Below are 21,723 nucleotides of genomic sequence, written 5' to 3'. Positions count from 1 at the left end.
ACCAATATAGGCCTTCTATTAAGTTTCCAGAATACATCCAAACATTCCCAGACTACAAATATCGGCTTGTGTTAATGCGATTCAGATTCAACCTATTGGGCACCCTAGAAAGGTGGGGTAGGATTATAGGTATACCAGATACTAAATTGTCATGTAGACTGTGCAATGTAGATATCTTGGAGACCCTACATCAATGTAGATATCTTGGTGTCTCATAACATCACGGCCAAACCCTTGAGGGTACAGTCTCTGCAGAGATTCCTGGCAAAAGGAAAATGCCTGGAGGCAGAATGGTTTTGGAATGAATTCATAGAGGGGCGAAAGGCCTCGATGATACTTGCCCTTTGTAAGATTTCTAAGATGTATTCATTCTGTGCTAGAGGAAACTACATACTTCTAAACACGATTGAAAAGATTATTTTAAGGATCGTATTTTTAAATGATGAAATAACTATGTGTGATTATATGTTTTTTGTTGTTAGTCTATAACCTTTTTTTAAACGTGCTAATGTTTTTGTGAACTAATGACACAATAAAAAAAGAATATGTACCTTAACGTATCAAAAAATAGTCCCCACTGCAAGAACGAACACAGCCCATTGACCAGTTCTTTGGGAAGGTACCCACTCAAGAGTCCACAGCCACACTTTAGCTCACTGTACTTTTCACAGATGGGAAGTACACATTTGCATATCAGTCTTTGTCCCGTCCACATGGTCAGTCCAGCACCGAAATAGTATGGCAATTCCATCAGTGGGTACCTTCCCAAAGAACAGGCCATATTTGCAGTGTTCGTTCTCATGGAAGGGCGCCCATGACTCATTTTTTAATTTTTTCAAGGGCCTTAGGTTTAGTCACCCTAAGTGTCCTAGGGTCTTCCAGACGTGGACCCTTTGCTCACTGTGCTCAAAGAGGCACAGCTCCACCTCACTGATGATGCCCAACAAGGCTGAAACACGTGCATGGTGTTGCTGTTGGTATTCTTGTTCAGAAGGGACTTGCCATAGCATTTCGGTGCTGGACTGCCCATGTGGGCGGGACAAAGACTGATATGCAAATGGATATTTCCCATCTGTGAAAGGCAATGTGGCTGCAGACTCTAGAGTGGATACCTTCCCATAGACCAGGCCATTTTTGCCGTGTTCATTCTCATAGCGGGGTGCCCAGAACACATTTTTTTAACCTTAAAGTAGGTTCCCGCTTTCGAGGAGCAACTAACATAATCCTGTAATCTTAAATGTTATTATAGGACTAATGAACAATTGCCCTGGTTTTTGGTTTCTAGGCCTATAGGAATTAACAATATGTCAAAATAAGTAGACACTACCTAACGCTTGCATATACTAGAATATGCACAGGTTGCCTTCCGGCACTGCCTGTAATAACTCTAAACTCCAATGCATGTTGCGTCTCTAACAGCCCAACATGTTATGCCACTATCCCATGTTGCTTATCTGCTGAGACCACAACATCTATACATCACTGCATACAGGCTGCCCCCCCACCACAGAGCCAGCACTATCATATGTTGCTTCTCCACAGAGCCCACAGGATCTCTACATCACTATACACAGGTTGCCACCCCGCAGTGCCCGCACTGCTGCTAAAGCAGGTTGTATTCCCACAGGGCCTGCATACGCTATGCTCCAGTACACAGTTTGATGACTCCAAAACCTGCACAACTTCACCAAATATCATAGCACAACGTATAACAATATCAAAGCACACTTAATAATTCTAACATGAACAATCTTAGTGGAGACACCTCTAAATTATTAACATATTACACATCTTGAATGGTTTCCTTTCTAAGCCACAACAGAACATCACTCAGCACAAGACAATGGCTTCTGACAATACACCTTCAATTCGCCTCCTCCTCTACAATATTATTATCTCCCTCTCACTTTCCACATCACACATATTGTTCTTATCATCACTTTCAAAATCACCAAAACCAAGCTTTAAATTCGTCAGTAGCTGGAGCAAATCTGGATCAAACTCCACTAGTGCCTGGTGGAGTTCGAATAATGCTTTTGTTCTCCTGCTGGACAGAGACGTTCTCCTCGTGGCTGAAAAGGTTCAAAATACTTTCCTGCTTCACCTCCCATACTATTCTCACTCATCCCAATATAATATGCTCCTCTGACGTGGACCTGCCCATGTTCTCCTTCATGCCCGTGTTCAAAGTGCTCCTCTCCCTTTTCCCTCTCATTCCAACTGCACCTTCTCTTTATATATATTTTCCCCAATCTGCACTCAGTTTTCTTTATCACCATTTTTCATTTTCTTGCGTGAACTTTTCCAGTGCGACAGTGATTCATTTACTCCATTGCTCAACTTTCCTCCTAATCCACTTTGATTTTTTTATCCGACATACACCCTTACTATAGCACTGGAACCACAGGTTATATCAAGTGAGGAAAGAACCCCCTTCATCTCGAATATGACTTTCATGCCCCGGCAAGGGGGCGGACATGGGCAGTAACGGCCCACAAGCCTGAGGCATGGTTGCAAGGGCCTCAGTGAGGGCTGTGGGCCGTTACCGCCCATGCCCGCCCCCCTGCAGTGGCGTGAAAGCCATTCCCACCACAAGGTTCATATGGCTTTCCTTTTTCCCCTCAGAAGATTCGGGCTGCTCCGCAGCCAATCTGCCAAGGTGTGAAAAAAATGAAAAAAGATGGCCGCCGCCATAGGGAAAAGGGATTAAGTCTCCCTTTTCCATTTCTATGGTGGTGGCCGGAGCGGGAGGTGCGGCAGACAGGAGCTCAAGGCTCCGGTTCTGCAGTTAAGTGTGGAGGTAAGAAGGGGGCGGGGGAGAGGTTTTGTTTGGTTTGATAGGTTTGGGGGGTCAGGAGGATGTAAATTTGTGCCCCGGGTTCCAGCTGCGTGATTGGCTAATGGCCCTTCGCCGGGTGCGAATGGCACGTAATCATCCATTGCCATGGAATTAACAACTGACTCACTTCCTTCCTGCGCTCAGAATGCTGACATCATCATTTTGGTTTGCTGAGTGGACACATAGAGAGCTCCCAGGACTCTTGGCTGTAGTGCATTGTCAATATATTCAGCAATTTATTCCGTGGCCCACCCAATGCTAATAGCCTTGGGTGGACCATGGAAAAAGAGTTCCTAAAGTGAAAGCATATATAAACTATACAACAGATGCAATCAAAATTGTAGAAAAGGTAAACTGGCAACCAGACTTTCTATTGGCCACATGGGACATAAAAGCTTTGTATACTTCAATAAGGTATGATTCAGCAATGGCAACCATTGACTATGTCTTCAAGGAAGATTCCGCCTCCCACTATCATTTTGTAATCATGTTAAAAGAAATGCTCATGGCAACCTTGGAACATAATGCATTTACATTTGACAATACATTTTACAGACAAAGAAGGGGAGTAGCAATGGGAACCAAATATGCCCAACCTCTAGCCAACCTGTTTATGGGAATGTTCGAAGACCACCATGTGTACATAGACACGGCTTATACAGAAAATGTCATCCTTTGGGCTTGTTACATAGATGAGTGTATTTGATTTGAAAAGGAACAGCTGTGGAACTGGAAGACTTAATGATGAGAATCAATCAGAACATGGCAGGAATAGAATTTACTGGGACGAATAGTCAAACTAGTATAAACTTTTTGGATCTAACAATTTACGTTGCTGATGATCACCTGATGACACAGACGTACCGAAAAGAGACTGAAATGAACTCCACACTCTACGCAACAAGTTGCCACTACGAACCGGTGAAAACGAAACATTCCAACGGGCGAATTCATCAGGGCACGGAGAAATTGTGGTGATCCGAGTGTTTTTAACACAAGAATGCAATCTACTATTTACAAGATTTAGAGAGAGGGGGTAAACCAACAAATGCATCAAGGCGGCATGTGTAAAAGCCAGAAGAACAACAAGGCAACAGACATTAACTCAGACGAAGCCGAGTGACGAGAAAGTCAAATTTATAACCACGTTTTATAACAATAAACAATTGATAACAAAAATCATTAAGAAAAATTGGCATCTACTGAAATTGGACCCGCACATCTGTAAGTTTGTGGAAGAATATCCAAGTGTAATCTACAGAAGCACAAGAAGCAACTGAAACCTCATAGTTGCAAATGAAGGGGGCTGGTTTTAGGAAATGCAAAACGTCTACCATGTGCAGATACTCTCATAACAGCATGGACAGAGTTCAAGACTCGAAAGGGACATATATCAGGATGAAAGAGAATATTAACTGCAGATCCAAATGTGCAGTATACGCAGTAATACGTACATGCAAACTGGCCCATACAGGCACTACCATACGGGAGTTGAGAACACGTATACGAGAGCATCTATCATTGATGGGGAGTCAAGATGCAACACTCCCGCTCGCACAACATTGGCAACAAAACCACCAAATGAACAACAAGAAAGAGATCAGATTCATAGGTTTACCGAAAGTCAACTTAGGTCGGAGAGGCAGCAATAGGGAACTGCTTTTGAGACAAGAAGAAGCACGTTTGATTTGCAGATTCAGATCAGTGGAATTAGGACTAAACACGGACAATGAAATGGCGTCATTTCTGTAGAATTTGGGACTCAGGAACTCAGGAACTCAGGCCCTTTATTAATGTTTGAATGCCTGAAGAGGTTCAATGAGACCATTTCTCAAATTTAACACGCAGTCATAGGAACAGTTAAAAGGACGAAGATTTTCTCAAATACAATATAAACCAACTTGTTTGAAAATATGACAGTCATTTGTGGGTTAATTTGCAGTTATAGGAGCATTTAATCAGGATGCTGATTGCTTCAAATACAGTATATGCATACAAAGATTGTTTCAAAATATGACAGTTATTTCTGGGGGAATTCTTCCCTTTGAAGTACCAAATTACATGCACAAGCACAGCACATGCGAACTAGGATTTGTTTGAAGATATGATTGGGATTTGGGGGAAATTTCTGTTCAGTATCCAATTACATGGAAAAGTTACGATTGTATAATGTACCATGTATGGAGATCCATCACTGTATTATCAACTGACCACTCCTAATGAAGACAAAGAAGGTAGAGACACATCTTGTCTGAAGAAATATTTATTTGGGAAGATTTGATCAACCATGGACGCACTCTGAATTGTGAAACTACAAACATGCAAGTGTAACCAATAATATGTAATTATTGAATTGACAAACATAGCAAATGATGACTGGTAAGTCACTTAAAAATGGGACTACTAAGAAACACAGTTTATCCGAAGAAAACTGTAATTAGAAAAACTGTAAACAGATAAGTGCAACTACAATATGGCAATTATTGAATTGACGGACACTGCAAATGACAACTGGCAGATTATTCAAAACGCGACAATCTAACAATAATACCAGTGGCATGCGCAATGCTTAAAATCCATAACCCATACAATGAGCGCAGTGCACCAGCGTCCAACCAGTGCGCACCGAGCCTTCCTCCATTTCGACGTTCATATTATGGGGACAATACAGTTATAAATTATGTCGAATGATGAAATTCAGAGTTCAAGAAGAACTCTGTTCAACATTAATATTTGGTAACACTGATAAGTTCTTGGAATGTTAACTCGCTAATGTGCTTTATTTTATTTTAAACGAACTCAGAGTCATTTTTGCATGGGGGCGTGAATTAACAAGTATCGTCGTAGTTTCCTATCCAGACGTCCAACACACCTTTTTGACAGGAGTATGGGGAGGAGCATACATTTTTGTATGGACAGAATGACAAACTAATCCCAAAGTATGGCGGCTGACACGAGCCAGGGATTAGAGAGAGAAGAAAGACTATGTGTAACTATGACAACCATTGTATACAAGAGATTTGGACCTCAGCGTCTCCAATGGTTTCGGAGAGCTGACGCCTATGAATAGGAACTGGCACTTTTCAGGTAAGCACTTAACCCAAGACAGAATAAACGCATTAGCGTTGCTATCTAGCGATACACAACGATATTGCAACCGGGGTGGAATTTGTTTACTGTCAATGACACAGCGAAAGTTATTGAACTCACACTTACGACACGATCCACACGTGGCACAGAGGCTATACGTGATGGAACATGTAACATTTAATGACAATGCAATTTCCGAAGAGTGAGAATATTGCAGACCACGCAAAGGCAAAAATAAGCGAATGAATAATATTTAATGATAAAGTTAATTGCCTAATGTTGAGAGGCTGTGATACCGTGCAAATACGTATATAAGTGGAAGAACCATTTTGAGATCAGAATAAGCTGAGGATGGGTAAAATAATATGTCAGTTACAAAGCACAGGACCAAGTTTAACAGCAACATTGGGAAATGCAGCAGTAAATAGAAAAGTGGCAGTTTCAACGTATATCTCAAACTCATTTTACAAGAATATGTGCTATTTTCAAACTAAGAGCTGCTTTAATACATTATAGGAGGGATTTAACCCTAGATGAATGACAGACAAACGACTATACATTCCAGACTTTATTCGACATGAAAGGAAGAAACAATGGTAAGAGGAGCAGAACTAACCCTGATGAAATTCAGAGTTCAAGAAGAACTCTGTTCAACATTAATATTTGGTAATACTGGTAAGTTCTTAGAATGTTAACTCGCTAATGTGCTTTATTTTATTTTAAACAAACTCAGAGTCATTTTTGCATGGGGGCGTGAATTAACAAGTATCGTTGTAGTTTCTGTAGAATAATAGAACAACATTGATGACATAAACATATATTCCACCTATTGAGGGAACAAAGTAAACTAATTGATGAACAGGTCTTCTCATTCAAGGCTTACTAAATAGAGAAGAATAACAAATCATGGTATTTCCCAGTAATAATAAGCTTTAAGCTACACAGGGGGTTAATAAAAATGCATAATAATGAACAAAAATGTTTTCTAACATGAAGGAACTAAAGGGAACAGTTAAGCTGATTTTGGTTTATATATACCTAAGTGTTTGCACGTATCTATTTCGCACTTTTTTCTTTTTCCATGACCTTTTCAACTGACCCCTAAACACTACCCCTTCCTCCATCCCCTCATCTCTGGGGTTTTACCTGTTATGTGATGCCTATTATTGGTTTTTCATAAATATTTTTTTTTTTTTGGGATTTTATTTAATTGCAATATGTACATGACTGTACTTTTCATTTTTGGAATTAGAAAATGTGATGATGTAACATAGATTGCCCTTATTTGTAAAAAGGCACATGACGTGCTGAAACACGTGTCTTACAAAGGGCCCTCCTACGGGAGCTTCAAAACAAATTTAAACAAATAAAACCTGAGATGGGTTTATTTTACACTAGTGGCGCAGCCTTTTTGTGAAAGTTTTGTTCTTACTTAACTACCACAGAGTTGGGGAATCGATTCTCCGTTTTCTTTCACACACATGCAACACGAAAAAACCTATTGTTTAAAAGAGGGCACAGAGCACCTTAAGCTGATATTCATCAATCCCACCCAGCTAAATATGAAAACGTACCAATGAGTAGCAGAAGATTCCTTTTCATAATATTAGCGACAAGCTGGAGAAACCACGAGGAAGTTGAAGGGTTGCTGTGGTAGGGGAGCACCTAACTATGGCTGCTGCCCCCCACTGAGATGGCTACCCTTACCGAGGCGTGCTCATTGGTGAGCGGTGAGAGGCTCACAAAAGTGCAAGAAAAGCTGTGAACAGTGGTGTGGAAACGACAGACAAACAGGAATAACAATGTGAGCAGGGAGTGGGACCACAGGAGTAGCCACACACTGCTGGCTTCTGAGGAGGAAACACACTGGCTCAAAGGCACAGTCTGTTGCTACAAGTGGAAGTGCCCAATGGAAGAGGGCAAAGGGGTAATCAAGCCAGTGATGTTTGTATCAGCTTGTGCGTAGCCCAGAGTTGATCTAGAAGGCCCCAAGGTTGTGGAAAGAGGTGGAGCTATGGGACCTCCATGTGCGGTTGTGCTGACACTGTGTGCCATGAGGGCAAATCCAGAGAGCACCGATGCTGCGGGAGAAAGTGTAACCCTGGGAGCTCTCTACGAAATGTAGGGGAGGACTGGCCGCGAGGCCCTCCTCACCTGCAGCCTTCTCCCCAGGCGAGGACCATGACTCGGTGGCTGTCCCCTCATGCCACCCGGGCCCAGGTGGAGGAGGGTTCACCCGCCGACGACATTGCCCACACGTATCCGTTCCCTGCATATACCAAAATTCAGTCAGGCCTAGAAGCCATCTTGTCTAGCAAACATGGCGTGAGTTCAGCACACTGTAACGAGGCCCCCACCTTTGGAGGGCCTTTCATGCATCCCTGCCGCCGCAGTAGCCCTGGTAGATCCGCTGCGAGCGCGTTCCCATGAGAAAGCCGGGTATGAGCTAACCCGAGATGTTAACACTGTAACATTTCATCGTTCACCATGTAATATTGCACCCCGCACGACCTGGTCCGCGAGGCCAGGGTGATGAAAAAACAAGCTGAAGCATTGTTAGCTGAAGAAAGTAGAAAATAATTCAAGTATTGGTATTAATGAACTACCTCTGTTTAAACAGATCCTGCAAACTGTGAATGAACTATAAAGATGCAACGTTACATGATACCACCCCAGGTCTGGACTAGTGCTGCTATAACCACAGAGAAAGATGTCGACCAAATGTATAGCCTTTATCTGTATAAGTGTTCTTACAATTTTATGTAGAAACCTGAACTCATATATGTTTTCTCAATCACCTGAAGCAGCGAGCATCAATTTCTGTAGGCCATAACCTAGAACTACCTCGTGTAACGTTTAATGTACATAAAATAATCACACCATGTAGTAAATATAATGTTAGGTAACGAAAAGGTACTCGGACCGACTGTATTAAAGAAATGTGTAACGAAATTGAAATATATATATATGTGTGTTTAAAAAAAACATCAAAATAAGGCGGAACATTATAAAAGCTCCGCATTCAAAAGTTAGCAACGCACGAGGAAAAAACCTTTGTGAATATATGCAAGGCCATTCTCCCTCCCACCCTACCAAGCCTGCCAGATAAGGAAGCTAAGGCCTGTGCCGCGCTCCCTCACCTCCCCCAACCAAGCTGGAGCCGCTTCAGAGAGTCAGAGGCCCCGGTACCGCACCCAAGGCCACAGCCCGCCACCTGTGTTATTTACAGCACGGTAATAAACCCACGTTTGAATCCACTGATCTACCAGCACCCTCTCGTAAATTCCACAACCCTCCCCCTAGACCACCCCAAGAATCATGACCCCGTGCAAAGACGACCCCCATCACTGGGACAAGACACAGAGACCCATTTATATAATAACTTCTAACGCGGCAGACAGACATGTATCATTCGGCTCAGGCCCCAGAGCCCAGCCCCTCGACCTAAAATACCGGTCAGTAGGACACAGGTAAATCTCACCCCAACCAACAACCACCGGACCTCTCACGAGGTGCATTCCTCATGTGTTGCGTTTATCTCATAAGACAAACTGCTGAGCGATTTATTGATGAACTTAGATGTCGTTTCTTGAATAACTGCAGTGTGCATGGCCTAGGGCAAACGAGTCAGGAAAGGTATTCATCTTTGTCACAGGCTGCCCCAGCATACCAACACCGCTCGGATGACCTCAAGCTGGCCTGCCAGGCCCAACCCAACCCACGAGGCTGACCAGTGACGTCCTCACGCCAAGACCAACCACGCTGCAGCAACACCTATAGTTAGTCGACGCCACCCAATCCCAATTAACTTGTGCCCCCTATAGTGTGTAGGTTCTGATGACGTTTTTTGTATTAGAAATACGCCTGTCTTTGCTATTGTCAGACAGAGCGCTCTCGGAGGTTGCAGAGTTCTTTGCATGCCCTAATCTTTGGATAAACTCCTACTTACGCTCACCCGCACTCTGTCTTGGTCTTATTCCCACTACGGGAGAGTCCCTTATTGTCTCTCATTGCGGGGAGGATCGTGCTGAAATTGGGGGCGCTTCCTTTCAGTGGTGACCCCGATAGCGTGATATCTCCAAATTATTTTTCCTAACTCCCTTTTAACGACCCCCTTGTAGCACGAGAATCTCCGGTCGAGAAGGGATACGCACGGTGAGCCGGCTCCGGGAGGCTGCCCGCCAACGGCGACTGGCACAATAAGAAGTGCGCACTCAATGAGAAAGGGTACGGGATCCCGATTGGAAAAAAATCCCCTTTGATTGCCGCTCGCCGGAGCCAGGGGCTGACCGTTGAGTTACCGGTGACACCGCCTGGACGGACCCAGTTTCGGAGACTATCGGTTCAAGACGGGCACGTGAGTACTGAGTGCGAGCGATCGTAAAGGGGAAGGGAGGGGAAATTGTGAACAGAGGAACGGGGACAGGTAGAGGAGAAGAATAACGGGGGTCTACTAAAGACGGGTCTTGAAACTTTCTTTATCTTTTCTTTGCATATGGCCATTAGGAGTAAGAAATAAGTGAAGTGGTAGAAGTGACGGAAACCTAGCTCCGAAAGGGGGTGGAAGGCGGCGCCGCATAGTGCTATCTAAACTAGTACTGGGAATATATGAAGAAGTAAGACATAAGTTATTGGTGTCTGGCAGAGGGAGACACCGGGAATATTCTTTAGTGATAGCTACTCTCTCTATTTCTTTTTTCCATTCCACGGGGCAGGGGGAGAAAGCGAAAAGGGTATAAGGTGAATATAGTTGTAGAAGAACTATAAAATAGGGAGCACATTTGTAGGAGTGGGGATTAAGTAGTGGCACGTACAGACGTGAACATAGTAACTTTAGCAGAAAAACAGGGACAGCTGGCCAGGGAGGAAAGGGAGGAAAAAAGACGAGGTGTGAGTGGAAAGCATTGCGAAGGGTGCGCGCACCGTGTGAGTGTTGGAGAGGAACGGTTGACCGCGAGGTGGCGCTAGAGAGTGTTGACCAAAACTGGTATTTGATCAGTTGCGAGTGAAATCACATGAGAGTGTATGGGAATGAGAAGGAGATGAGCTATGGTAAGTGAGAAAGGACTTGCGCAGTGAATAAAACTGAGTGATAATTCTTGAGAGGTCCGCCCTTGTCTGTGCCATACAGGTATACATGTACATATCTACACCTAACTAAAAGTAAAAAAGGCGGACACGACTGTGTTAGAGATTTATAATATGGGGGCCGAAACTCCCCTGTCACATATTTGTAAAAGCTTACCGGGATACGCTGAACGAATAAATAAATATCACGATCAATGGGTGACAGAATTGAAAGGGGAGGGTCTGCCCCAGATTTGGCCCGAGGGAGGGTCTTTTGACAAAAGCGTTCTTGATATGGTACGAGCATGCATCAGCCTCAAGTATAAGGGGAAGCAGTGGCAAAATAGGAAGGAGATATTAGACCTCTGGAGATTGTTTGAGGAAGTACCACCACCCAAAGCTCCGGCACCAAATAGTGATCTCCCTCCCACCACAGATAATCCACTGATGATTCCAAGAGAGGAAAAGGAACAGCTAAGTACGGAACAACCTACAGAGGTGATTAGTTTGTACCCGATATTACCTAAACCAGCCCCCGCAGCAGGATATAGCGACCCTACTTATGTGCCTCCCCCCACAACTGGTACACTACAAAGACCAACAGCCCCCCCACCATACGAGAACACCAGAGAGCGCGCCCAGGGAAGTACACAGAGAGTGGATATAGAGAAGCTAACAAGTGACTTAGAGTCAAGGCTTACTGTGGCAAGGGATGAACTCTCAAGAATAAAAGACATATGTGAGCGCACGGCGTGCACCCCTATACAATCGGGACGCACGTCTAGAGCGTCGAGCGAAAGTAGGCACATCGAGGAAGGATGGAAAAAGGGAGAAATACTGTTCAGAATTGAGGAAGAGCCAACGCGAATAATAGAGATAGGAGCAGCAGAAGGGAGCAGTGGTGATGTATCACAAGAGAGAGGGATCAGAGAGGACTTGTTATGTGATGTCAGAGGAGGATTGGATGAGAGTGATAGGTTGAGTATGGCAGTAGGGGGGGAAAGCGAGGAGGTGGACGGTGCATGTTCGCTAGGGACTATAGACGACGAATGGATGGGACGACTAAGAAATAGGGTGGGGAAGATGGCGTCGTTAGAGTCCGCAGCGACTAAGGAAAGGGAGGGTGCAACCTCAAAAGGGAAGCTACAACTTCCATTGATACACAGGGGGGGGGGGAAGACCAAACTATATACCATGGGCTCAGATGGATAAGGCTAATTTAATGAAATTATTGCCCCAGCTGTCAGGAGGGGCGAGCAAGTGGATATATGCATTTGAGAAACATACCGCCGGCATACCGTTGGCAGTAGGCGATGTGAAAAGCCTACTAGTAACAGCAGTAGGAGATCAAGCGGACAGAGTATGGGCTAAGGCTGGTTTCCCGGCAGTGACGTTGGACTGTGATCGCCATGATGGGGCTTCCTTTAATACAGTGCGAGCAAGGGTGTGGGACGCACTGAGGGAGACATTCCCAGATACCCCTGACTTACAGTCAGTGATGCAATGTACAATGAATGACGGGGAAGATGCTATGGATTACATTCTCCGGGTGCAGGAGATGTGGAGAGCGGAAACGGGCACGCCCTGGCACCAATCCACATCTCTATTCTATTTCATCATTAAGAGAGGGCTCCCAAAAGAGGTGCAGAAGGCACTCGATAAAATAGCGGGCGTTGAGGCAAAGGGGTGGCCAGAGATCCAAAGTATAATAGTGCACCATTGCAAAAGAATTAAAGAGAGAGAGAAGGAAGTAGCACAGAGAAGGTTGGCAGACGAGGCAAAGTTGGTACAATCAAAACTGGTGAAGGTTGCAGCAGCGGTAGCAGGGCTCCCACTCATGAGGGAGGGAGAAGAAGGAGAGGAGGGGCAAATAGCAATACAAGGAAGAATAGCAGCAAATTGGGCAGGACAAGGACAACGACAGTGGGCTGAGCAGGAGCAGAACGGAGGTCCAACGTGGCAAGAGTGGGCCCCAAGAGGGGGAAGAGGTGGGTACAGGGGCCGAAGAGGAGGACAAGGGTATGGAGGAATGGGAGGAAATGGGTGGCAGGGTCCCAGAGGTCCACAGGGGAGCTGCTGGAATTGTGGGAGATGGGGGCACTACTCAAGAGAGTGCAGGAGCAGACCAAACAACGGGTTCCAGGAGATAGAACAGTACGGTCACCCCCACCCAGGAAGCCCCTATGGCCTCCCCATGGGACAATACCAACAACCGGAAAATGTAGGACAAAGAAGTAACGCACAACTACACGGACATCAGTACAGAACACAAAACCACCCACAGAATAATGACAATATGCAATACACGCCAGGTAACACTTTCGCCACAGTAGCTAACGGAGCTCCTGCTCCCGCACCTTACAGCGGGGTGTCAGTAGTTTCGGGGAACATTTTTGATCAAGGGGGGGCAATGAGACACCCCGCATAGGACAGCCCACAGAGAGCACTTGCGTGTCCAGTACTATCTACGACCCACAATGCATCAGAGGAACCATTGATAGGGGCGCAGATAGGAGACAAGCAGTTCATATTCATGGTGGATTCGGGAGCGGAGAAATCATGCATTAGAGAGGGCCGGTTCCCGTTATCTAATAGAACGTTAGAGACGCAGGGGTTCTCTGGGGCTGTAATTGAAGTTCCTTACACAGAGGCATTGGATGTGACAGTGGGGGGTAAAACAGTGAAAGCACCCTTACTGTACTATGAACACTCCCCCATTAATTTGCTGGGGAGAGATCTCTTAAGCAAGCTAAATATGACAATATCATTCACAGGGAGCGGTATCGTATGTTCGACGCCAGGCATATGCCCCCTCCGCATATTAGCAGTAATACACGGCCACACAATCATGCAAGAGATCAGAGGGTTACCAAGAAACGAGGAGATGTTTGTTGAGGGCATGAGAACATTGGCTCTCATAGTACCAGAACTAAAAAGGATGGATTGGAGGATTCCAGCCGAATTCCTTTTCCGCCCCATAGCAAGCCCCGACACTGCTCCCGGGTCAGTGCTATCGTTGGATTTACACGCAGTACACGTGTCAGCAAACAGAATATGTGTGATTGGCGTTGACATGGAAGGATGTGAGTGGCGGACAGTACTGTGTACAAATGCAAATATCCCACTGAGGGAGCTCTCGGACGAGGAGCTATTTTCTGACACTGAGACAGATGGCGAAATAGTGATGGAACTAGCAATGCCGTGCGACATTGTAGTTACAGCCAGAAAAACTCAAGTTGAATTAATGGCAGTAGTAGGAGCACCACATGCATTTTTTGATGACGACATGAGGTTAGTACCCACTAACATATGGACAAATGGCCCCCATGATGTGGGGTTATTACATGGGGTTCAGCCTGTGGTAATAAAACTGAAACAGGGAGCAATTCTACCCCGGGTAAAACAATATCCATTGTCACGCGAAGCAGAAGAAGGGATCAGAGAGACACTAGATGCACTGCTAGCACAAGGAATAATAGTGCCCTCAAACTCCCCATGCAACACATGCATTTACCCGATTAAAAAGGCGAAGGGAGGTTCATGGAGGATGATACAAGATTTACGCCCACTCAATGATGTGATTCAGAAAGAGTTCCCTTTAGTCCCGAACCCGGCGACAATACTGTGCAACATTCCGAAAACGGCATCCCACTTCACAGTTATTGACTTAAAAAATGCATTTTTCTCGATTCCCTTAGCAGAAGAGAGCAGGTACTTAACAGCGTTTACACTAGGGGGGAGGAGGTTCGAACACTGCAGACTACCACAAGGATATTGCGAGAGCCCAAGCATATTCAACAGAGTACTACATGAAGATCTGGGGAATTTGTCTGTAGAAAGCACAGTGATTCAGTACGTTGATGATTTATTGGTTTGTGCACAAACTGAGGAAGAGTGTAGAAAGGACTCAATAACACTCCTGACATTATTGGCCAATAAAGGGTACAAGGTGGACAAGGGGAAGTTACAATACTGTCTGACAGAGGTCCTATACTTGGGACAGCTGATATCAAAGGATGGCAAGCGGATCATACCAGACAGGGCACAGGCGATTAGAGCAGTTGGGGCGCCCAAAACAGTAAAAGAGATGCAGAAATTTCTGGGTATGTGCAACTATTGCCAAGCATGGATATTGGATTATGCAGCATACACAAGGCCCTTGTTACAGGCACTAAAAGAGGCACAGCAGGAAAACAAACACATAGAATGGACAGAAGAGATGAACACAGCATTTAACTCACTAAAAGAGCTGATATCAAGCGCTCCAGTACTGGCAAATCCAGATTATGGGCGCAAATTCTTCTTATTCTCACACTGCAAAGGAACACTGATGACAGCAGTACTGACACAAAAGACATCGTTAGGGCACAAACCACTGGCTTACTATAGTGGCACCCTAGACGCAGTAATGCAAGGTCATTTCGCGTGCGAGCAATCCCTAGCTGCAGCCGCGTTCGCGATTGAGAAGAGTGCCACGATAGTGATGGGCTGTCCTGTGACACTGTTTGTGGAGCACTCACTCTTTGCAATATTAGAGCGATCAAAGAGCACATTGACGACACAACGCGCCACAGCATATGAAATAATATTGTCCAGCGCAAACATCCATATAGTAAGATGTAAAACAGTGAACCCGGCCACATTCATCACAGAGGCGTGCACCATAGAGGACATGCAGAACCACGACTGCGCTACATACACAGGTGACGAAGGTCAGGATCAAGTGATTTCTGAGAATGCCCTGAACGAGGGAGAGGTGTATTTCGTGGACGGGTCAGCATCAATAGACATGGAGACAGGAGAGAAACATGTGGGTATGGCAGTTGTACGATTAGAAGAAGATGAATACGAGACACTAGTGCAACACCGCCTCCCATCACACTATTCAGCCCAAGCAGCAGAACTAATAGCGCTAATAGAAGCATTGCATGCCGCCAAGGGATGCGCAGTGACAATATATACCGACTCAGCATACATGACAACAACAGTACACGGCGGGTTAGCACGGTGGGGGCGGAGAGGGTTTCGACGAGCAGATGGAACACCAGTTCAACATGCAGAATTATTAAAAGAACTGATTGAGGCCCTGCAAGAGCCCACGGCAGTGGCCATCGTAAAATGCCAAGCCCACACCACAAATACAGATTTTATATCTTTGGGGAACGCGGCAGCAGACGCCGCTGCCAAAGAAGCTTCGTATTTACAGAAAGGTGCAGTAGGAGAGTACATGTTGCACCACACAGCAAGCCAAGAGGTCCCCACAGGATACAACATGATGCCCACGCAGGAAATTATAGAGCTGCAAGAGGGAGCTAGTGCAGAAGAAAAATTGCTGTGGACTAAGAGGGGATGCAGCAAATCGCCGACTGATTTATTGTGGCGACAAAAAAGCTCAGGAAAAGCGGTAATGCCAGTTAAATTGTTAGAAATAGCATTTCAACAACTACACTTTCCTGCACATAATGCAAAGCAACACATAATGGCAGACATACAAGAAGATTGGTTTGCACCTTGCCTCCATGAACATATCACCAGGCTGGCTTTAGAATGCACGACATGTCAAATTTACAACTCAGGTATGACATTGCGCACACTGAGAGGAACGATACCAAAACCAAATGGTCCATTCAGGGAGCTCCACATTGATTATGTAGACATGGGAGAGAGATGTAACGGGGCTCGCTACATGATTGTGGTTGTATGTCCATTTTCGAGGTGGGTGGAGGCAGGCCCCTGTGCGCGCCCTGATGCGAAGGGCGCCGCGAAGTTCCTAGTGCGGGAAGTGTTCCCGCGCTGGGGGATTTGCGACGTTATTCGCTCAGACAACGGCACACATTTTGTTAATGAACTATTCAAGGAAGTGACTACGCTATTGGGAATAAAGCACAAATTATGTTCGATTTATCATCCTCAAAGTAATGGCGTAGTGGAAAAGATGAACGGTCTGTTAAAAAGCAGATTGTCAAAACTGTGTTTTTCCCTTAAAAAGACATGGATGTACTGCCTGCCCTTGGCCCTGTTCGAGTTACGAAACCAGCCCAGCAAAGACCACCATTTGTCCCCGCATGAGATCGTCACGGGAAGGAGAATGCACACAGCGCATTCGCCTCTCCGTGAACGTTCTGATGCACACAGAAGCGCAGCGTTATTGGGGGAGGAGTTCACAGAGTATTTGAAAAAACTGACACGGGCAGCGCGCGTAATTGCAAAGCAACTAGCCCCCCCCTCTACAAGAGAGGAGGGGAACACAACAGAAACAGAGAGACTGCCTGAAAACCCATTACAACTAATGCCTGGTGACCACATATATGTCAGAAGTTTTGTGCGAAGGTGGAATGCGCCACGCTTCCATGGCCCTTACGAAGTAGTGTTTTGTACACCCACAGCAGTAAAGGTGAAGGGCCTACGATATTGGGTACACTTGACAGACGTACGCAGAGCCTATAGCGCCGTGGAAGGTGAGGTACAGGACGAGGCACAGGCAACTGCGGACAATGAAGTGGTGCAGAATGAATGATGGAAATTTTGTGTGCATTAAGTGATGAACATTGGCCGCGACTGGCGCACAACAAGTGTACTGAAATGAATATGTGTATATATATATATATGTAATTTTTTACAACTTTTTAAAGGGTTTTGTAGGGGTTTTTTTGTTTTAGAAAAGTTTTTTTTTCTCAACTTTCCTCTTCATATGAGAAATAATGTACGAATAATAATGATTGCAAAGTTACCTTGTCTGTGGACACACCCCCTCCCTTACCCACTCCCATACTTTGTCGGACAAAAAAAAAAAAAAAAAATGTCACAACGTTATAAATGTTTACATGCTTGTACTTAATGCACTTTTATGTTTCAAACAGGATTTACTATGGCATCGAATGGGCAGCCTGCAACTAATAGATTTGTTAGGTTTAGAGAAATGTTAGTGGATAGATTGACATATTCATACGAATGTGGTTTATCAATGTGTGTTATTGTGTTTTTCATCTCAATGTTTTGCCTAGTGACATATTGGGTCATAGCGTTCATCTCTACCGAGATGAACGAGGGGGGAGGGGGGAGCAACACCACCCTTGCCCCTGGCACGAATTCAATTACAAGTATGAATGTCAAAGAAGGTGATTTTTTGGTCTGGGATGGATCACGTCTTGTTTGGGGTTACTACACTACACCATCCACTGCTGCCCCGTTACAATCAAGAGATAAAGATATGAAAAATAACACAATGGTCCTACCTGAAATATATAACAGCCCCACTACCCTTCCCGCCCCGATACAGAACAGCGACTTGTTGTTTATTGAGGAAAATGGAAAAGTAATTACGATGACAGAACACAAATTCATATATGAGGAATTGGGAAAGGGGGGAGGGAATGAGAAAGGGGGGCCTATTCTTTCACCTATCGAAACTAAAAGGTATAGGAGAGGGGAGAGAAGTAGGCGAAGAAGAGAGACAAGCAGGAAGGGGTATGATGAGTATTATGGGTTAGGATTAGATAAGATGGAAGACCCACGACACCCACACCAAGCAAATAAATGGTATGCAGATATGAGTACAACAGCTAAACAGACAACCAATGAAAGCTGCTATGTCTGTTCGCTTATCCCCCATGCATCAGGTACGCCCAAAGTGTTGTTGCCAAGAGAATTGCCCATTGTGGATGCCCAATGTCTCCTTCATCTCACACTGTGTAGAATAAAGAACACCTTTCAAGCACACGATGTCTCTTTCAAAATGATACAGGACAGCAAAACGTGCTATTCAAAAGCGTCTGGAGTGGTCTGTCTTAAAGAACCTTTCTTTGCAATACAAGGGACGCTGTTTTCCGAAAACAAATGGAAAGATGAAGAAGTACTGTGCAAAGCGGAAGCACTGAAAGGTGTCCAACCAGACAAGCTGCAGTGGATGGAAAAAACGTGCTTACCAATATGGAAAGAACACATCTCTAAACTAACATGGGTAACAGCGATGGAGAAACCCTTCAAGCTACAAAGTGAAATACAAAACGAACTATGTTTCAAGGGAGAAGGAAAAGTGGCAATGGGAACGAATAAAAACTGTAACAAAACTCTCACCATCCCAGACATGAAAAAAGGAACAGCAGCACTAATGGACACATACTGGGTATGCGGGAATCAGGCTTACTTGCACCTTCCCCAGGCATGGAGTGGCAGCTGCTCAATGGCCACTTTGCATTCGGCCTTAATGGTGATTCCAGAAAGTCACGTCGACAAGAATAAGCGGACGCAAGGAAACGTGAACAAGGATGCCACATCTCCCACTGCAGAATCGCACCTCTATGTCCTGTCCTCCGGAGGGAAAGAAAAGGAGCTATTACGGAACAAGCGAACATCAAACTACATATCACAAGCATCATCCGATTTATTGGCACAGATCCCAGACAGGTATCGCCTGTTTAGCTCCGTGGAAACATTTTTTGCCTCACTAGTTTCAAGTGTCCAAGCAAGAGCAAATGCAAAATGGCTTCAGATCACACGGTGGGAACTGATTCAGCTGGCCAATGACACTGAAGAGGGGTTCAACATAATAAAGGTGGAACTACGAGCTCTGCGACTAATGACCATGCAGAACAGGTATGTTCTGGACCTGCTAACAGCGATCGATGGAGGTGTTTGCCGAAAAATAGGAAGTGCGTGCTGCACGTTCGTACCTTCTGAGGATGCAGAAAATGGGTCCCTGTCCCACGTCATTGAAGCGGTACATAACCTGGGAGAGAAGATGAAGATGGAAGGTGGGGCCGAAGATAGCTCATGGTTCGACAATCTCTTCTCCTGGGTTCCCTCATGGCTTGGACTGGCGATGAAGTTCTTGATACCAGTTGTGGTGGTCCTCCTCGTGGTGTTCTGCCTATGCCAGGTGGGCCTCCGATGTTGTGCCAATGCAGTCCCTAACGGTGCGATGATGATGGTGACAATGGGCAACTCTGGTGGTACAATTAAGGCGACACAAGAGGTACATGTACAGACAGGAACAGATAACACTCCCAGATACCAGTTAGTGCCTATGTGCCGTGATAAGTACATAGTAGATAAACTATGGCACACCACTATCAAAGAGCCCTGAGATGTGGAACTGGAATGGTATGAGGAGGTCTGGGTAGACTTGGAAGGGACTGGTGACTGTATATATTTAACCTGTACCCCAGATGAGTATGCTAGAAGAGGTGAGAGCTTGAGGGGGGTATGCAGAGCTTGGATGCCTAGAAAAGGAACGCCTGCATGGGATGACGCAGTGATAGAGGAACAAGAATGTAGAAGATTAGAAGAGCTAAAGAATTCGTTACTTTAGTAACGAAAGGGGGGAAATGTAGGGGAGGACTGGCCGCGAGGCCCTCCTCACCTGCAGCCTTCTCCCCAGGCGAGGACCATGACTCGGTGGCTGTCCCCTCATGCCACCCGGGCCCAGGTGGAGGAGGGTTCACCCGCCGACGACATTGCCCACACGTATCCGTTCCCTGCATATACCAAAATTCAGTCAGGCCTAGAAGCCATCTTGTCTAGCAAACATGGCGTGAGTTCAGCACACTGTAACGAGGCCCCCACCTTTGGAGGGCCTTTCATGCATCCCTGCCGCCGCAGTAGCCCTGGTAGATCCGCTGCGAGCGCGTTCCCATGAGAAAGCCGGGTATGAGCTAACCCGAGATGTTAACACTGTAACATTTCATCGTTCACCATGTAATATTGCACCCCGCACGACCTGGTCCGCGAGGCCAGGGTGATGAAAAAACAAGCTGAAGCATTGTTAGCTGAAGAAAGTAGAAAATAATTCAAGTATTGGTATTAATGAACTACCTCTGTTTAAACAGATCCTGCAAACTGTGAATGAACTATAAAGATGCAACGTTACATGATACCACCCCAGGTCTGGACTAGTGCTGCTATAACCACAGAGAAAGATGTCGACCAAATGTATAGCCTTTATCTGTATAAGTGTTCTTACAATTTTATGTAGAAACCTGAACTCATATATGTTTTCTCAATCACCTGAAGCAGCGAGCATCAATTTCTGTAGGCCATAACCTAGAACTACCTCGTGTAACGTTTAATGTACATAAAATAATCACACCATGTAGTAAATATAATGTTAGGTAACGAAAAGGTACTCAGACCGACTGTATTAAAGAAATGTGTAACGAAATTGAAATATATATATATGTGTGTTTAAAAAAAAACATCAAAATAAGGCGGAACATTATAAAAGCTCCGCATTCAAAAGTTAGCAACGCACGAGGAAAAAACCTTTGTGAATATATGCAAGGCCATTCTCCCTCCCACCCTACCAAGCCTGCCAGATAAGGAAGCTAAGGCCTGTGCCGCGCTCCCTCACCTCCCCCAACCAAGCTGGAGCCGCTTCAGAGAGTCAGAGGCCCCGGTACCGCACCCAAGGCCACAGCCCGCCACCTGTGTTATTTACAGCACGGTAATAAACCCACGTTTGAATCCACTGATCTACCAGCACCCTCTCGTAAATTCCACAACCCTCCCCCTAGACCACCCCAAGAATCATGACCCCGTGCAAAGACGACCCCCATCACTGGGACAAGACACAGAGACCCATTTATATAATAACTTCTAACGCGGCAGACAGACATGTATCATTCGGCTCAGGCCCCAGAGCCCAGCCCCTCGACCTAAAATACCGGTCAGTAGGACACAGGTAAATCTCACCCCAACCAACAACCACCGGACCTCTCACGAGGTGCATT

This window comes from Ambystoma mexicanum, chromosome 6p, assembly GCF_040938575.1.
Source record: "Ambystoma mexicanum isolate Mex_15411 chromosome 6p, UKY_AmexF1_1, whole genome shotgun sequence".
NCBI lineage: Eukaryota > Metazoa > Chordata > Amphibia > Caudata > Ambystomatidae > Ambystoma > Ambystoma mexicanum.
Note: the sequence above shows the minus strand (reverse complement) of the source record.